This window comes from Nicotiana tabacum, chromosome 22 (assembly GCF_000715075.1).
Source record: "Nicotiana tabacum cultivar K326 chromosome 22, ASM71507v2, whole genome shotgun sequence".
NCBI lineage: Eukaryota > Viridiplantae > Streptophyta > Magnoliopsida > Solanales > Solanaceae > Nicotiana > Nicotiana tabacum.
The window spans coordinates 77,488,409-77,504,093 of NC_134101.1; the positions used below are offsets into that span (position 1 = coordinate 77,488,409).

At 35.9% G+C, this 15,685-nt stretch overlaps 1 non-coding gene across 1 annotated transcript; it reads left to right on the forward strand.

Moving 5' to 3' along the window:
• The first annotated feature begins 1,452 nt into the window (after positions 1-1,452).
• LOC142176841 (small nucleolar RNA R71) lies at positions 1,453-1,556 on the forward strand. The gene has a single exon (XR_012705648.1). It is a non-coding gene; the product is annotated as a small nucleolar RNA R71 (small nucleolar RNA).
• The last annotated feature ends 14,129 nt before the right edge of the window (positions 1,557-15,685 follow it).

The window sequence follows — 15,685 nt, forward strand, 5'->3', positions numbered from 1 at the left end:
AGGCACATAACTATCTCCTAGATTCCATAATTAGCCCATGTACGCACTCGTCACCTCACGTACATGGCGCTCACATATCACAAATGGTTACAACAGTACCAAATCCTAAGGGGATTTCCCCCACATAAGGTTAGACAAGTCACTTACCTCAAATCTCGCTCAATCAATCAATAAGGATGTCTTTCCCTCGATTTTACGACTCCGAATGGCCCAAATCTAGCCAAAAGCAATTACATATCATGAATACAACAACAAGGAACTAATTTAAATCATAAATCTAGGACTTAAGCAAAGAATCGAAAAATTGCCCCAAAAAGTCGACCCGGACCCACATCTCGGAATCGGGTAAAAGTCACAAAATACGAACACCCATTTGATATCGAGTTCACCCATACCAAAATTACCAAAATATGTCACCAAGTTGCCACTCAAATCCCCAAGTTAAACTCTCCAAATCCCTAGCCTCAAACCCCCAAATTCCACCTTAAACACACACAATATTTCTGGGAAAATCAATGGAGAAACAAGATTATTAATCAAAGATGAGTACAAGAGACCTACCTCAAGAAATCTCTCAAAAATGCTCTCAAAAATAGAAAAACCCCGAGCTCAAAATGTTTAAAATGAAGCAAAATCGTGAACCCTTGTATTTAAGTGTTCTGTCCAGTACTTCCGCTTCTGCGGACACTTAACCGTATCTGCGGCGTCGCAAAAGCGACAACATACCCGCATCTGTGGTTCATGCGCTTCTGCGGTCAACTCTTCCGCATCTGTGGAATTTCCACTTCTACGATCCTAAATCCGCTTCTGCGGACTCGCTTCTGCGAGACGAAGGCCGCTTCTGCGGAGCCCCCCATGTTAGGTCCCTTCATCTTTTGCGCTGCCTCCTTCGCATTTGCGAAACTTCCCTCGCATCTGCGACCTCTGCCAACACTGCTCCAGTCCGCTTCTACGGTCAACATGTCGCAGATGCGGGCTCGCACCTGCGGTCAATCTTGCGTAGGTGCGATTACACAAGAGCTGGTGCCTTCAGCCATTCTCACAAGTCCAAATTTAATTTGTTAACCATCCGAAATCCACCCGAGGCCCCGGGACCTCAATCAAACTTACCAACAAGTCATAAAATATCATAAGGACTTAGTCAAGCCTTTAGATCACATCAAACAAGGCTAAATATATGATTTGTATATCGATTCAAGCCTAATGAACTTTAACTTCAAACTTATACATCCGACGCCGAAACCTATTAAATCAAGTCCGATTGACCTTAAATTTTGCACACAATTCATAATTGACATTGCGGACCTACTCCAACTTTCGGAATCAAAAACTGACCCCGATATCAAAATGTTCACTCCCGATCAAACCTTCCAACAATCATCCAATTTTTTAACTTCCGCCAATTACAGTGTCAGCCCATCCTAGAAATCTTGGAGTTGCATCCACAAGTCTACTCCATGATGCTGACATCTTCTCACAATATCCTTAAATCTTTCTCATGCTTCAAACACCGTTTCTATATCTTTCTGCTCGAAGTTGTGGATCTCTCTTAGAATTTTCCTTGTTCGTGCAGCTGAAAAATATTTTTCAAGGAACTTCTTTGTCATGTCTACCCAAGTTTGAATTGACCCAGTCGGCAAACACCGCAACCAGTGCTTAGAATCTTCCCTCAATGAAAAAGGAAATTTTCTTAAGTAGATAGCATCTTTCGATACCCCATTGTGCTGGAAGGTATACATAATCTCATCAAAATCTATCAAATAAGTATTCGGATCTTAGCTGGGTTTGCCTCGGAAGACATAATTGTTTTGAATGGTCTCAAGTAGCCCTTGCTTGATCTCAAAATTATTAGTCGCGATCGTAGGAGGTCGCACACTAGATACTCCTTGGTTGTAGACTAGCCTGGCGTAGTCTCCTAGTGATCGTCCAGGCCTGAGTATGTTATTTTCAAATTCGTCTTCAACCAGATGTCAGTTTAGGTTGAATCTTCGTCCTACGTTCCTGTCAACCATTTCATCAGCTCTAAGAGATGCTTCAGTAGTTGCCCGTGCGGCTTCTTCCTATTGCGCTGCTTTCCGTGCAGCCAAATCAACTACCTCTTCACCGTTTTTAGCCATGTTCTCTTGGGTTGAAGATTTTCCCAAGAATTTTCCGGTGAGTTCTTTCTCTTTTCTCACTTGTTGCAGGTGTTTTTTCAACTCTGGTTTGTAGGGTCTTACTTATTTTGAAGAAGATTGACTCATACACCAACAAACTTAACATGTTGCTTGCAGACAGAAGAGAAAAACCGTGAAGAATAAAATAAAATTGATTTTTGAATTAGCACCAAAACTAATTTAAACACTATTGATTGCCAATCTCCGGCAACGACGCCAAAATTTGACGAGCGCAAAACACAACACGAAATTAATGCTCGCTAACCAAAGATAGTATAGTTATGATTATCGTCTCCACAGGGATTGAATTTAAATAATGTTCAAGTAATTTCTAGCTTAACGCTATTCAGGATGATTAACACGTTGGTTGGGATGATTAATAACTAAAATTTACTATGAAACTAAAACAATTAACAATTTTTCACTAGAAGACAAGAGTTGAGTAACATTGAAATATCAATGGGAGAAATAAGGGTCATGACAGGATAGGTGCAAGATAGCTATTTGGGATCCAACTCTATTTTAATTCACTCTAATGTTCTAATGATTCTCACGAATTCACTCGATGATTAGTTCAAACGTATAGTCAAGACTCCTCTCTAGATTAAATCTTAACTCTATGAGGTGAACTAATATAAGCACTGCGAAAATACGCAAGCATGCATTAATGGATTGGTCTTCAGGAAAACGTCTCTTGAATATTCCCCTAACTTGATTTAGTCAACAATTCAACAAGCTCTTTCGATTACTTAAGAGAATCACTGAATCAAACCAAACAAAATAATGAAAGATAATCACCACAATATTTCTCTTTCGATTAAATAAATCGGTGAATAAAGTTGCAAATAATTCAAAGCTCCATAAACGAATTCAAGCAAAGAACTAGAGTTAAAATCCACAAATATCAATCAAAATACCATATCCGTCAAACCCTAAGGAAACCTACTCCATAATCATTGAGGAAGTCATCACAAATATAATTAAAGAGTAAGAAAACATCAATCTAACGTTACAATCCAAACTCTCGTATTGAATTGATGGAAAGATGATGAAATCTTGTGTCTTGTAGCCTCCAATGTTCTCCAAAAGTTTCTAAGGTCATAAGTTCTCTAAAAATCATGTTTTTGATGTATTTATACCATATAGGAACGGGCCTGGATGAAATAACCTTTTCCAAGCCGAAGTAAGACAATTGGACCGCAAAAATACACTAGCATGGCGTACCATGCGCCGCCCCATGCGCCGCATCAGTGAGGATTTTCAGAGAGTTGATTTTTTTCATTCTGCAGGAATTTTGCACTAGTGCCCCGCGCCCCACGGTGCGATAGTGCATTTTTCTCGCTTTTTGACATCCAGACTTGGTTCTCGACCCCCGAACGTGATCCCGACTTAATTTCTTGGGCTTCTACTCAGACTTCAAAGCTCCAAATCATCTATGTTAACTCCATACTTGCTTTTTCACTCGAAATCACATCCTACACAACATAACACATGTAATAAGTATCATGTACTCACAATTAGACTCAAATACAATCAAAGTGTAGTAATTAGAGTGCGCAATATAGTTAAAAATATGAGTTACTAGCCTACCATCAGTCAACATTTGCGACTCGCAAGTCCACTTCAACAACTCAATATTCCGTGGTGGAAATGGAATAGAATCAAAGTGAATTTATGATAGAACTACCTCAAATAATTATAGGTTATAATTATATGTAAAAAATTACAAATTGGCTTCCATAGTAGGTATACTTTTTCTAGTCAAAACTTCTCATACTGAGGATAAATATGCACAAATATACATGAATGAAAAATTGTAAAACTCTATGGCATCTATTGTCCACCATTTCTTATTGAAGATCACAATTTACTGTACGGTTTTGAATATCTTTCCAAGAAGAATTGGGTACACGAGTAAATCTTAGTAACGCATTTCATCAACAAATAGATGAGCAATCTGAACGTACTATCCGGATCTTGGAGGATATGTTGAGAGCTTGTATTCTTGAGTTTGGAGGTAGTTGGGACACTTATCTGCCTTTACCTTAAATTTCATGCAATAATAACTTTCAATCCAGTATTCAGGTGGCACCATATGGAGCCTTGTATAGTATACGAAATCGTTCTCCTATCGGATGGGTTTGAAGCCGATAAGGAATTACTGACAAGGTCCAGTAATTAGATTTCTCAAAGCTCAAAAGAGACAAAAGTCATATGCGGATAAGAGGAGAGGGGACTTAGTTTTTACAATTGGGGATAGAGTGTCCCTATGAGTCTTCCCTATGAAAGTCGTAACATGATCGAAAAAAAAAGTAGATTTAGCCCAGGGTTTATAGGTCCGCTCGAGATACTTGACTGAGCGGGAGCTATGGCATATCATTTGGAACTTCCTCCTGAGTTATCTTTAATTCATCCAGTGTTTCATGTACTATGCTTAAAAAATATATATCAGACTCCTCTCAAGTGTTTGAAACACTGAGTATACCGCTTGATGAGAAGTTGTCTTACAAGGAGGAGCCCATGGCTATTATTGACAAGCAAGTAAGAAAGTTACGGTCAAAAGAAATTATGTTTGTTAAAGTTTTATGGATAAATCATACCCTTGAAAAAGCTACTTGGGAAATATAAGATGTTATACGAGCCACATATCTTCACTTGTTTCAAAGTACAAGTCTACACTTGAGTTAAATTTGGGGACCGAATTTTCCAAGGAGGGGAGAATGTAATATTCCAGATCATTAAAAAGGGTAAGTAAGTAGTTAACTAAAATAAACAAAAAAAGAAAAAGAAAAAGAAAAAAAAATAAATAAATAAAGTTAGTGGGCCTAGCCCATCTAAAGAGTAGTGGAATAACTTGGAACATAAAGGATAAAAGAAGCTTTAATTAGAGAAGATTTGAGATTTTAGAACAAAAAATTTTAAGAAGGCTCATACAAGTAGAAGGCAAAGAAAGCAAAGAAGGGATTTTGTGGAAATTTTTTAGTCAACAAGGCATAAGAACCAGAAAGAGGCGTTGGTACAGTCTTTGTGCTGCAAAACTCATACCCTACTAGAAAAGTAAATTTATATTCTTGAGTCTCAGCGATAAGCTCCACGCAATTACATGTATATTTCCTTCTTTTAAAACAGTAGTAATTTTATATACATGATTCCTCGTGAGACTAAGTAAATATAATGTTAGGATTTGATTTTGAGTTAAAAGAGAAAGTTAGGGAACTGAGAGAAATCCATATGACTTTTCATGAATTAAGCGGGTATATTATATGAATAGGCTAAAAACTTATAGATTATGGACTAATTAAAATTACTCATAGCATGGGTAAATATGATTCAGCGAATTAAGAGTCAAATATGAAACCTCGAGGATTGGATATTCTAAGTTAACTAAGAATTATCCTAAACAAGAAAATTAACATGTGATTGATGTTGACGTGATTATAGATTAATTGAAAAAAGTTGTACAGATAGCTCGAGGTGACAAATTTGATATTTCGACACGAGTACTGTGAATAGTAACCTTACCGTAATTTATATTTCTATAACTTGCATGGATTATACATGATTTCAAAAATAAAATATGTTACCGAATGTTTGAAATTGCATGTGGGACAAGTCATTTACTTGATATGGTACTGAACAGTTTACTTGAGATATTTACAATTATTTAAAATGTTATCACTATTGCTAGACATATTTTATTATTACTTGAGATATGATTACCGTTATCGGAATCGGATTACATGATTTGATAAGAATTGAAATGCCCTGTACTATTTTGAAAATGCCTTCATGTGAATATGTATTGTTTACAAAGAAAATTATAAATGGGAGAAGACTTTGAAGGATCCCGTAGCTAACAGCAGGTTCGTTAGACCTATTGCACCTTGTATTTAGAGATCACCGATTACAGTTATAGCCCTCGCTAGTGGGAAGGCAGAACTAGCATACAGTTAGAGTTTTCCCTCTAGTGGGGACTTACAGTTATATTTGACTTCTTTTATGAATGGGTCCACACAGTGATACAGATTACATGATTTCTTGGAAACCTCTCAAACATAAAGATTTACTATGACACAGTGTTTACCGAGTTTATTGCCAAATTGTTAACTTGATTTTTGTAAAAAGAAACACATGATGAGACTGATTATTATTACCGTTTTTGAAAGGGCGTTTTATTTTTATGATAGTTTTTTATTATTATTATACATGCATGTTTTCAGACTTGTCCCCAATTAAAAACGGTTGTGGTTAAGTGTTTACAGGGACAACAATTGACACGAGCGAGTATTTTCGTTAATTAGAGTATACGAGTTGATAGTTCCTGGTGAGCCTCGCACTTGTTCGCGTGGGCGAATAGTTTATATATTGCTATCATCTTTTCTTTTGAACTCTTAGAGTCACTCCATAGTATTTTTTATTAGTGTCATGAGTATTCATCCGTTATATTGGACTAGTTACTAGTATTGCACATTCTTTTCATATTTTTGAGATGGGTTTAATATTATTATGTTGGTAAGGTTGGTAATGTTGGTGAAAATTCATTTTTTGTTAGTTGTTAAAGATTGTGACTGATTTAAGTGAATATTAATTGACTGTTATTTGTTTATGAGACAGAAAAGTTTTTGAATGGTTCTAAAATATGGAAAACTTTGTCTGATTTTTTATAAAATACTAATGAGGCTTATTTGAGGGCACTTGTTCCCAGACATTGGTTATGATCCTAAATTGGGTCGTGACAGCTGTAAACGTACCTTTCCTTTTCCTATTACCTCCCTAAACCTTTTTCCCCTAATTTATTTGCACCTTGTGTGCTGACGTGTACCAAGACGGGAGAATACCTCCTTTAAGCATAGGAACTTAAAGAAAAAGATTGTAACATATACGAAATGGCCATGTGGTAGTCTCAAAGCTGATTTTCAAGAGCCCTTCTTCCAAAACACGCTTGACTTCATGAATATTTTATCAACCATTTTCAAGAGTTTCAAATCTGATTTTGAGTCTCAAAACTCAACAAAAGCCTAACCATATCCGCAACAATCAAGCTCAAATTTCAACTACAATATCACAACAACATCATCACCGAACCCCAGTGATCATCAATTTGGCCAACAATCAAAAATTTCAACAAATCCATCTTTTTGTTCTTCAAGATTTTCAAGGTTCAATAATGCTGGATTCGAAATTCTTTCTCCATTTTCGAATCTCAGCAGCAACTAGGGATCTAGAATGAGTTTACACTTGAATCTCAACTTCAAAACTTCAATCACCTTCGAATCTGCTCAGGGCCTCCAATTCTTTTTCAAGTTCATACAAGAACAATAACAATAACAATTGTCCTTTTTATTTTTTTCATTATATTTTGAAATTAAAAAGAAAACAAAAAGGAAGAAAATAATAGATTTAAAAAATTATTAAAAAATTGCGAAATTGCATCGTCTATTTCACTATCTACCAAGAGTTTGGTTATCTATGTCACGTCAGCACTCAGGGTGACATTTATTACCCCTTAAACTAATTCAGAGAGTGTGTTCCTGAAACTTCGGATATAAATAGAGGAGTATGGCACCTAACTATATTACAAACAGTGAACCTGTAATGAGCAGTGCGAAAAGTGGATATTTGTTGAAGTGATCCAAATTTAAACCTCCAGTATGGCCTTAATTTCTGTTATTAAATATTTAAAAGAAACTTATTTTAGAATATTCTCATACTTACATGGACACTCCTCCCATATCTTATAAATGCACAATAACTAATCATTAATTAGATGTGTTTAACAACTTTCACTGTCTCATGGTTTATGGACGTCCAAGCAGTGACAAACAAAAGTGGAGGCGCCATTTTATAGGAAACTGATGACGCCTTCTCCTGTACAATATATAGTCATTACATGAGGAAGACCAATAAAGAATTAGTTACGTTTAGCCTTGAGTTGTTAGTAAAGTTTCCTGCGGTATTAGACTTTAAACAAATTCTTTAATACAAAATGAATGAGAAAAAGAACAATCAGAAGTCTTAATATATCATCGATTTAGGCTATACTTACTACAGACAAGACAAACTTGAGAGCCAAAGTATAATGGGAGTAGGTGAGTTGAAAGATTAGCTCAAGAAAGAAACATCTACAGAAACTATGAATTGGCAACAACGAAAACCTAGCTAGTGGATGTCTAGTCGATTCTATTTCTTTATAAGTGAATCTCTAATATGGTCAAATTTTCATGATATTTGCCGTGGCATAATATTCATTATAACAAATTTGTAGTTCATGACATTTACCATGACATAATATCCATTATAACAAATTTGTGGATCATGACATTTGCCATGACATAATATCCATTATTAGGCTAAGAATTTCTTGCTATAAATAGAGGAGTTTCTCCTCATTTGTAGACACACCAACAAGACTTGTATTCAATTCTTGTTTCTTCCTTTCTTCCTTTATTAAGAGTGTTTTGTATGAGAGTTAGTGTTGGGAAGCACTTGTGTGAACCCTTTCTTTGGAGTGATCTTGTGAGGTTATTCTCTTAGGGTATTTGGGATTAATTAGAGTGTTTACTCTAATTTTGTACTCTTATTGTTATAGTAAATTGCTCCTCTCCGCTTGTGGACGTAGGTCACTTTGACCAAACCACATTAAATTTATGTCTTCTTTATCTACTTTAATTGTCGTTGTTATCAACTTCCATTGTCTTTGTTATTGCCATTATACCGTTGTTTGGCTAAAGTCCGCACTATCCGAGTTCCTGATCCTAATAAATTGGTATCAGAGCCGGATCTAACCGGGTTAGTTTCAATGGCCAAAATGACTCTAACAAAGACCTATGTTGAGAAATTTGACCGAAGTGCAAACTTCGAAATGTGGCAATTAAAAATGGAAGCTATCCTAATTCAGGATGACTTAGACTTGGCGTTGCAAGGAAAGGAGAAGAAGCCGGATAAAATGACAGACGAGGAGTTTGCCATCATAGACAAAAAGGCAAAAGCAGGTATCATTTTAAATCTCTCAAATGAGGTTTTACGTGAAGTTTCTGTAGAAACCACAGCTAAAGGTATGTGGGAAAAATTGAAAACCTTATATATGAAGAGGACGGTAGAAAATAGACTTTACCTGAAGCAGAAGTTTTATACAATTCGTATGGGTGAAGGTACCTCTATTCTCTCTCATCTTGACACCTTTGATTCCATTCTTATGGATTTGAGTAATATAGATGCTGAAATTAAAGATGAGGATCAAGCCGTGTTACTGCTTTGTTCTCTACCCCCATCTTTTAAGCATATAAGAGATACTATGCTTTATGCAAAGGATAATATCTCTTATAAGGATATTAAATCTATCTTAAAATCAAAAGAACAGATAGATAGTGATATTACTGGGGAAGCTAGTGGAACTCAAGCGGAAGTTGGCTTGTTTGTTAGAGGCAAATCTGACTCCATATCCAGATACAATAATTTAGAGTGTCGCTATTGTCATAAGAAAAGTCACAATATTTCTGAATGCTATAAACAGAAAAATAAAGAAAAGCATAAAGAAAGAAAAAATAAGCACAAAAATACTGACATCGCCGAAGCTAGTGTAGCAACTGATGAGATTGAGGGAACTATATTTTTAGCAACTGAAACTAGTTTCAGATTAGACAATGAGTGGATTTTAGATTCCGGTTGTTCATATCATATGTGTCCTAGCAGAGACTTGTTTTCTACATATGATTCAGTTGCAGGTGGAGTTGTCCAATTAGGTAACAATGTTACTTGTAACGTTATTGGCAAAGGTATAATTCGGGTCAGAATGCACGATGATGTGGTGAGAACTCTCACCGATATTAGATATGTTCCTGAGTTGAAGAAATATCTCATATCTTTGGGCACTTTAGAATCGCTTGGGTGCAAATTCACTAGTGAAGGTGGAGTTTTAAAAAAATTTCAAGATGCTCTTGTGATCATGAAAGCATATAGATCTGGTTCGTTGTATACTTTATTGGGTTCCACTGTTATAGGCCCTACTACAGTTTGGTATCAGACAACTTGTCTGATTTTGATGGCATTAAATTTTGACATATGTCCATTGGGGCTTTTGCGGAGAAGGTGGAGTAAATTTACTATATCAACCAAAATTAGGCCAAGGTGGAGATTTGTAATATGGCCAAATTTTTATGACATTTGCCATGACATAATATCCATTATAACAAATTTGTGGTTCATGACATTTGTCATGACATAATATCTATTATAACAAATTTGTGGTTCATGACATTTGTCATGACATAATATCCATTATAACAAATTTGTGGATCATGACATTTGCCATGACATAATATCCATTATTAGGCTAAGGATTTTTTGCTATAAATAGAGGATTTTCTTCTCATTTGTAGACACACCAACAAGACTTGTCTTCAATTCTTGTTTCTTCCTTTCTTCCTTTATTAAGAGTGTTTTGTATGAGAGTTAGTGTTGGGAAGCACTTGTGTGAACCCTTTCTTTGGAGTGATCTTGTGAGGTTATTCTCTTAGGGTATTTGGGATTAATTAGAGTATTTACTCTAATTTTGTACTTTTATTATTATAGTAAATTGCTCCTCTCCGCTTGTGGACGTAGGTCACTTTGACCGAACCACATTAAATTTGTGTCTTCTTTATCTACTTTAATTGTCGTTGTTATCAACTTCCATTGTCTTTGTTATTGCCATTATATCGTTGTTTGGTTAAATTCCGCACTATCCGAATTCCCGATCCTAACAGAATCAAAGGTTCCAATAAGCATATACAGAAGGAATATCCGGGCAACACTCTGCTGACCTTTTGCTCATGTCAAATTATTGCATCATAAGAAAGTAACCAAAGAATTCTCAAATTTAGTGCGTTCTTGCTGCTTTAAGCTAAGGTTATGAATTATGATAATTAATGTATATACTGATATTTAGGATTGTTATCAGTGGATGTCCTGATCAAATTCATGATATGAATATTAGGCGATCATGCACTGTGCCTGTGGTCTAATTTCTCATCAGATTGAAAGGGATGAGCGCTTACCTACATAAGTTAAGCAGATAAAAGGCCACTTATATTCTGTTTTGATTTTTAATTTGTGGCTTAAATAAGAGTGGAAGCCAGCACATATATCACATTAAAATTACTTTGTACGCTGAGAGACGCTACTTTTAAGTGGTACAAGATAAAGTCACATTATTTACCATACGCATCCCAATCGTTTTACTGTGAAAAAACTAATACTTCCATTTAAATTTGGATTTAAGTTATATGCATCTACAGCATAAACTTCTTTTACATTATTATCAATATGTGATAGTGAATTATTTATCGTTCTTACGAGATTATCAATTAATACTTGTTATTAAGAGATTTAATTACTTAATGAGTGATATGATTGTGTGTGTGTATATATATATATATATATATATATATATTTATTTATTTATTTATTTATTTATTTATTTATTTAACCTGAGTTAACCTGGTTAATTCTTTCCTCAAACAAACAACAAAGAATACAACAAAACTACACAAAATATGCGATTAGATTGGGTTCGGTGATATTCGTGTCATAGATAGCCCACGTTGATGTCACGCATGTTGTATACGGTCAAAATCGAATTTGTCCTTCATGTGATTAATCAAGATTGGATTATAATGAACCGAGGTTCGTCATCATAATATCGAGCTCGAGACCCAGAGACCGATCAATATCGAGCTCGAGACCCAGAGGCCGTTCAATATCGAGCTCGAGACCTAGTGACCGATCAATATCGAGTTCGAGTCAATATCGAGCTCGAGACCCAGAGACCGACCCATACCGAGACCATCCAAGATCGAGATCGAGCCAAGGGACAAAAGAGCCGTTATGGCCGCATTTGGAGAGAAAATCTCAGCGGAAATCAAGAAAAAGTTAATTAATTAGTCTATCATGGGATCTCCACTATGTATTTTTAACTATACCCAAAATGAGATTCCCCCACTATATTAAGAGTGGTTATCATTTGTAAGGACACATGGATTCACACACACATTCATTCTAATATATACAGAAAACAGAGCCAATACTATTTTTGGGTGGCTTTTGGTATTTTAATCAAATTGTTTCTTCTATCAATCGTTCTTCATCCAATTTGGAGGTGATTAAACTTGAAGGCTTAGGCTAATTAGTTCATCTGGTTTGCATTCATTTCTTTTATAACTAATTTCAATACACATTTATGTATCTTTCCCGATTTGTACCAATTTATACCACGTATCCTTAGAATCACGTATAAATTTAACTCTATCCGTTTTTCCGGTAAACACATGTTAATCTTAATTGTCGGGATTGATCAATAAGAAGTTGTTGAATAAATTTAAATTAAAACTTGTAAATGGTTGTAACGTAATGAGAATAAATTAAAGCAAGAATACTGTAGGGACAGAAAATGCTGGTGGGAGAAAAAAATATGTTATAGGAATTAATCAGGCAGATTAAAGAACGTAATACGCCATTGTCTACATGTATTAAAAAGGAAGGCCAAGTGATATGAGTACAAAGGACTGCGCAGCTCATAGCTGGTTGGAGTTTGTTTTTTCAGTAAACATGTTATTATGTACTGCACATCACACCATTATCAATTGGGAAAATCGATCTTGACAACGATCTTATCTTGTCTTTTTGCTAGTCTTGGTTAATGATATTCTTTTAGTCCACTTCATGTGGGGTAACGGACTTTAGCGTGAGACCCTATTTATTTAGTGATACTATTAAATAGCGTAAAGTCACGATTTGGACTTTATAAAATCGAGTTGGGGATTTTATCATAACTCATTTTGATTTATTGACTTCGGATAAATCCATAAATTACACTTTACTTCCGCCCTACTGTTGAGATTAGAGTTGTAAATGGTTGTACATTTATGTATTTATGTAGTATACACTTCTAAAAGGTAGTTAGTTAAGAAGTTATTTGTTAGCTTTTTTTTCCACAAAGTCGGTTGTGTTAGTTAGGATAAATAGGTGATGTACAGCTCATCTTCAGTCTAAGCCAGCTAACAGAAAAGTTGCTCCTCGTCTCTCTATCCTCTCTTCTCTTCTCTCTCGCTCGAGCTCACTAATGGCGGAACCTAGGGCTAGATTTCAACATGGTATTAGAGCCATGGTTCTTCGCGGCTGAGCAACGAGCATTCTAGACCGATCAATTTCTTATGTTTTCCCCTTATTTTACCTGCTCTTTGATCTCTTCTTCTCTTCGTCTTCGATCTCCCCAAATCTGACTTTTTCTGTCAATCCTCTGCTCAAATGACGCTTGATTCACCTTAAATTACAGTTGGATCTTCACATGCAAACAATCAGCAGATCGACTGTAATGATCTGTTGTATGTTCATCCCTCAGACACACCAGGGACATCACTTGTTCCCCAATTGCTAACTAAAACTGAAAATTACTCAGAATGGAGACGATCTATGGAGATGTCGCTCCTTGTGAAGAATAAGCTTGGATTTGTTGATGGAACCTGCACTAGAGAGCAGTACGAGAAGAATGTCTTCTAATTGCAGCAGTGGGATCGTTGTAATGCCATAGTGCAGTCATGGATTCAAAGTTCTATGGCTAAGGAACTTAGGAAAGGAATTGTGTACTCCTCAAATGCATAGAAGGTTTGGAAGGCACTTAAAAATCGTTTTGACAAAGTTAATGCTACTAAAGTGTACCATATGAATAGGGAAATCAGTTGCCTAACATAGGGCATTTTAAGTGTATCAATTTATTTCTCTAACCTCATGACTTCTGGGATGAGTTTGAGTCGATAATACTTGTGAGAAGTCCAAGACATTTGTTGAGTTTCTTTGCCAACAGAAACTTATGAAGTTTTTAATGGGATTAAATGACACTTATGCTCCTCAAAGGAGCCAAATACTAATGATGCCGTCAACACCTTCGCTTGATCAAGCATACTCAATGATAGTTCAGGAAGAAAGTCAAAGGCTAAGTAGTGGATATGGTATAAAAAGTGAAATTCTAGAAAGTGAACCTGTGAATACTGAGAGCAGCTCTTTTGTGTCAGCAAACAACTCAAATGTGAAGTATAGAAAGAACACAAATCTGTTTTGTGATTACTGTAAGATGAAAGGACACACAAGAGATACTTGCTATAAGTTGGTAGGGTATTCACCAGGTTTTAAGTTCAACAACAAAAGGAGAGGTGCTAATGACAATTACACACCTGTGGTACACAATGTGAGTGTGATGGAGGAGACTAAACACACAGGAACTGATGGAATTGGTATGATAAATGGCATAATCAATGCAGCAGCTCCAATTTTCACACTTGAGCAGTATTAACAAATACTCAGAATGTTGAGCAAGGAAAAGGGACCAGCAAAAGAAAAAAACCACCACGAGATGTGGCCAATATGGCAGGTAATTCAATTGCTGACCAAATTAAGCGGATCATTGATATTGGTGCTTCAAATCACATAGTTTCATCCTTAGATATGTTATCTTGTCCTAAACCTATTCCCTATTCGAAATCCATTCAGTCCATTTACCAAATGGAGAAAGTACTCAGATCACACATACAGGATCATGTGCCCTGTCCAACACTCAAAATCTACATGATGTGCTTTATGTGCCTAAGTTTCAGTACAATTTGTTATTTGTGTCCAGATAAACCAAGGAGTTGAATTGTATAGTCTCTTTTTATCCTGATTTTGTCTATTTCAGGATCTTTTTAGTGGCAAGGTGAGGGGTATTGGTAGCCTCAAGGATGGACTCTACATCCTCAATCCTTCAAAGCCTGCTGCACCACTCACTTCCACATGTATGACCACCACCCAGATTTCCTCCTTAACTATGTTATGGCATCAAAGACTTGGGCATGCTCTTCATTCAGTTCTTAAGAAAATACCTACAATAAAGACATTGTTGTCTGATTCTAGTTCTTATAACTTTCATGTTTGTCCATTAGCTAAACAGACTAGGTTGCCTTTTCCTACTAGTATTTCAAGATCTAAATGTTCTTTTGAACTTGTTCATATGAATGTGTGGGGTCTTTATAAAGTAAACACTTACAATGGTTATAGATATTTCCTAACTCTTGTTGATAATTTTTCAAGAATGACTTGGACCTTTCTCTTAAGACTGAAGAGTGACGTCTATGTGATTCTATCAAATTTTCTTCATTTGGTAGAAAATCAATTTTCTTCTACAGTCAAAATTTTCAGGTCTGATAATGGCTATGAATTCTTCAATTCTCTTTGTTCTAATCTATTTCAAACCAAAGGAATTGTTCACCAAAGTAGTTATGTCTATACTCCCCAATAAAATAGAGTTGTAGAAAGAAAGCATAGACACTTACTTGAAGTAGGCAGAGTTTTGAGGTTTCAAGCTGCATTACCTTTAAAACCGTGGGGTGAATGCATTGTAGCAGCTACCTATATCATTAACAGACTCCCCGGCACTGTCCTACATGGAAAGAATCCTTATGAGCATTTTCATGGTTGTTCCCCTAAACTGGACCACCTAAGAACAATAGGATGTCTTTGTT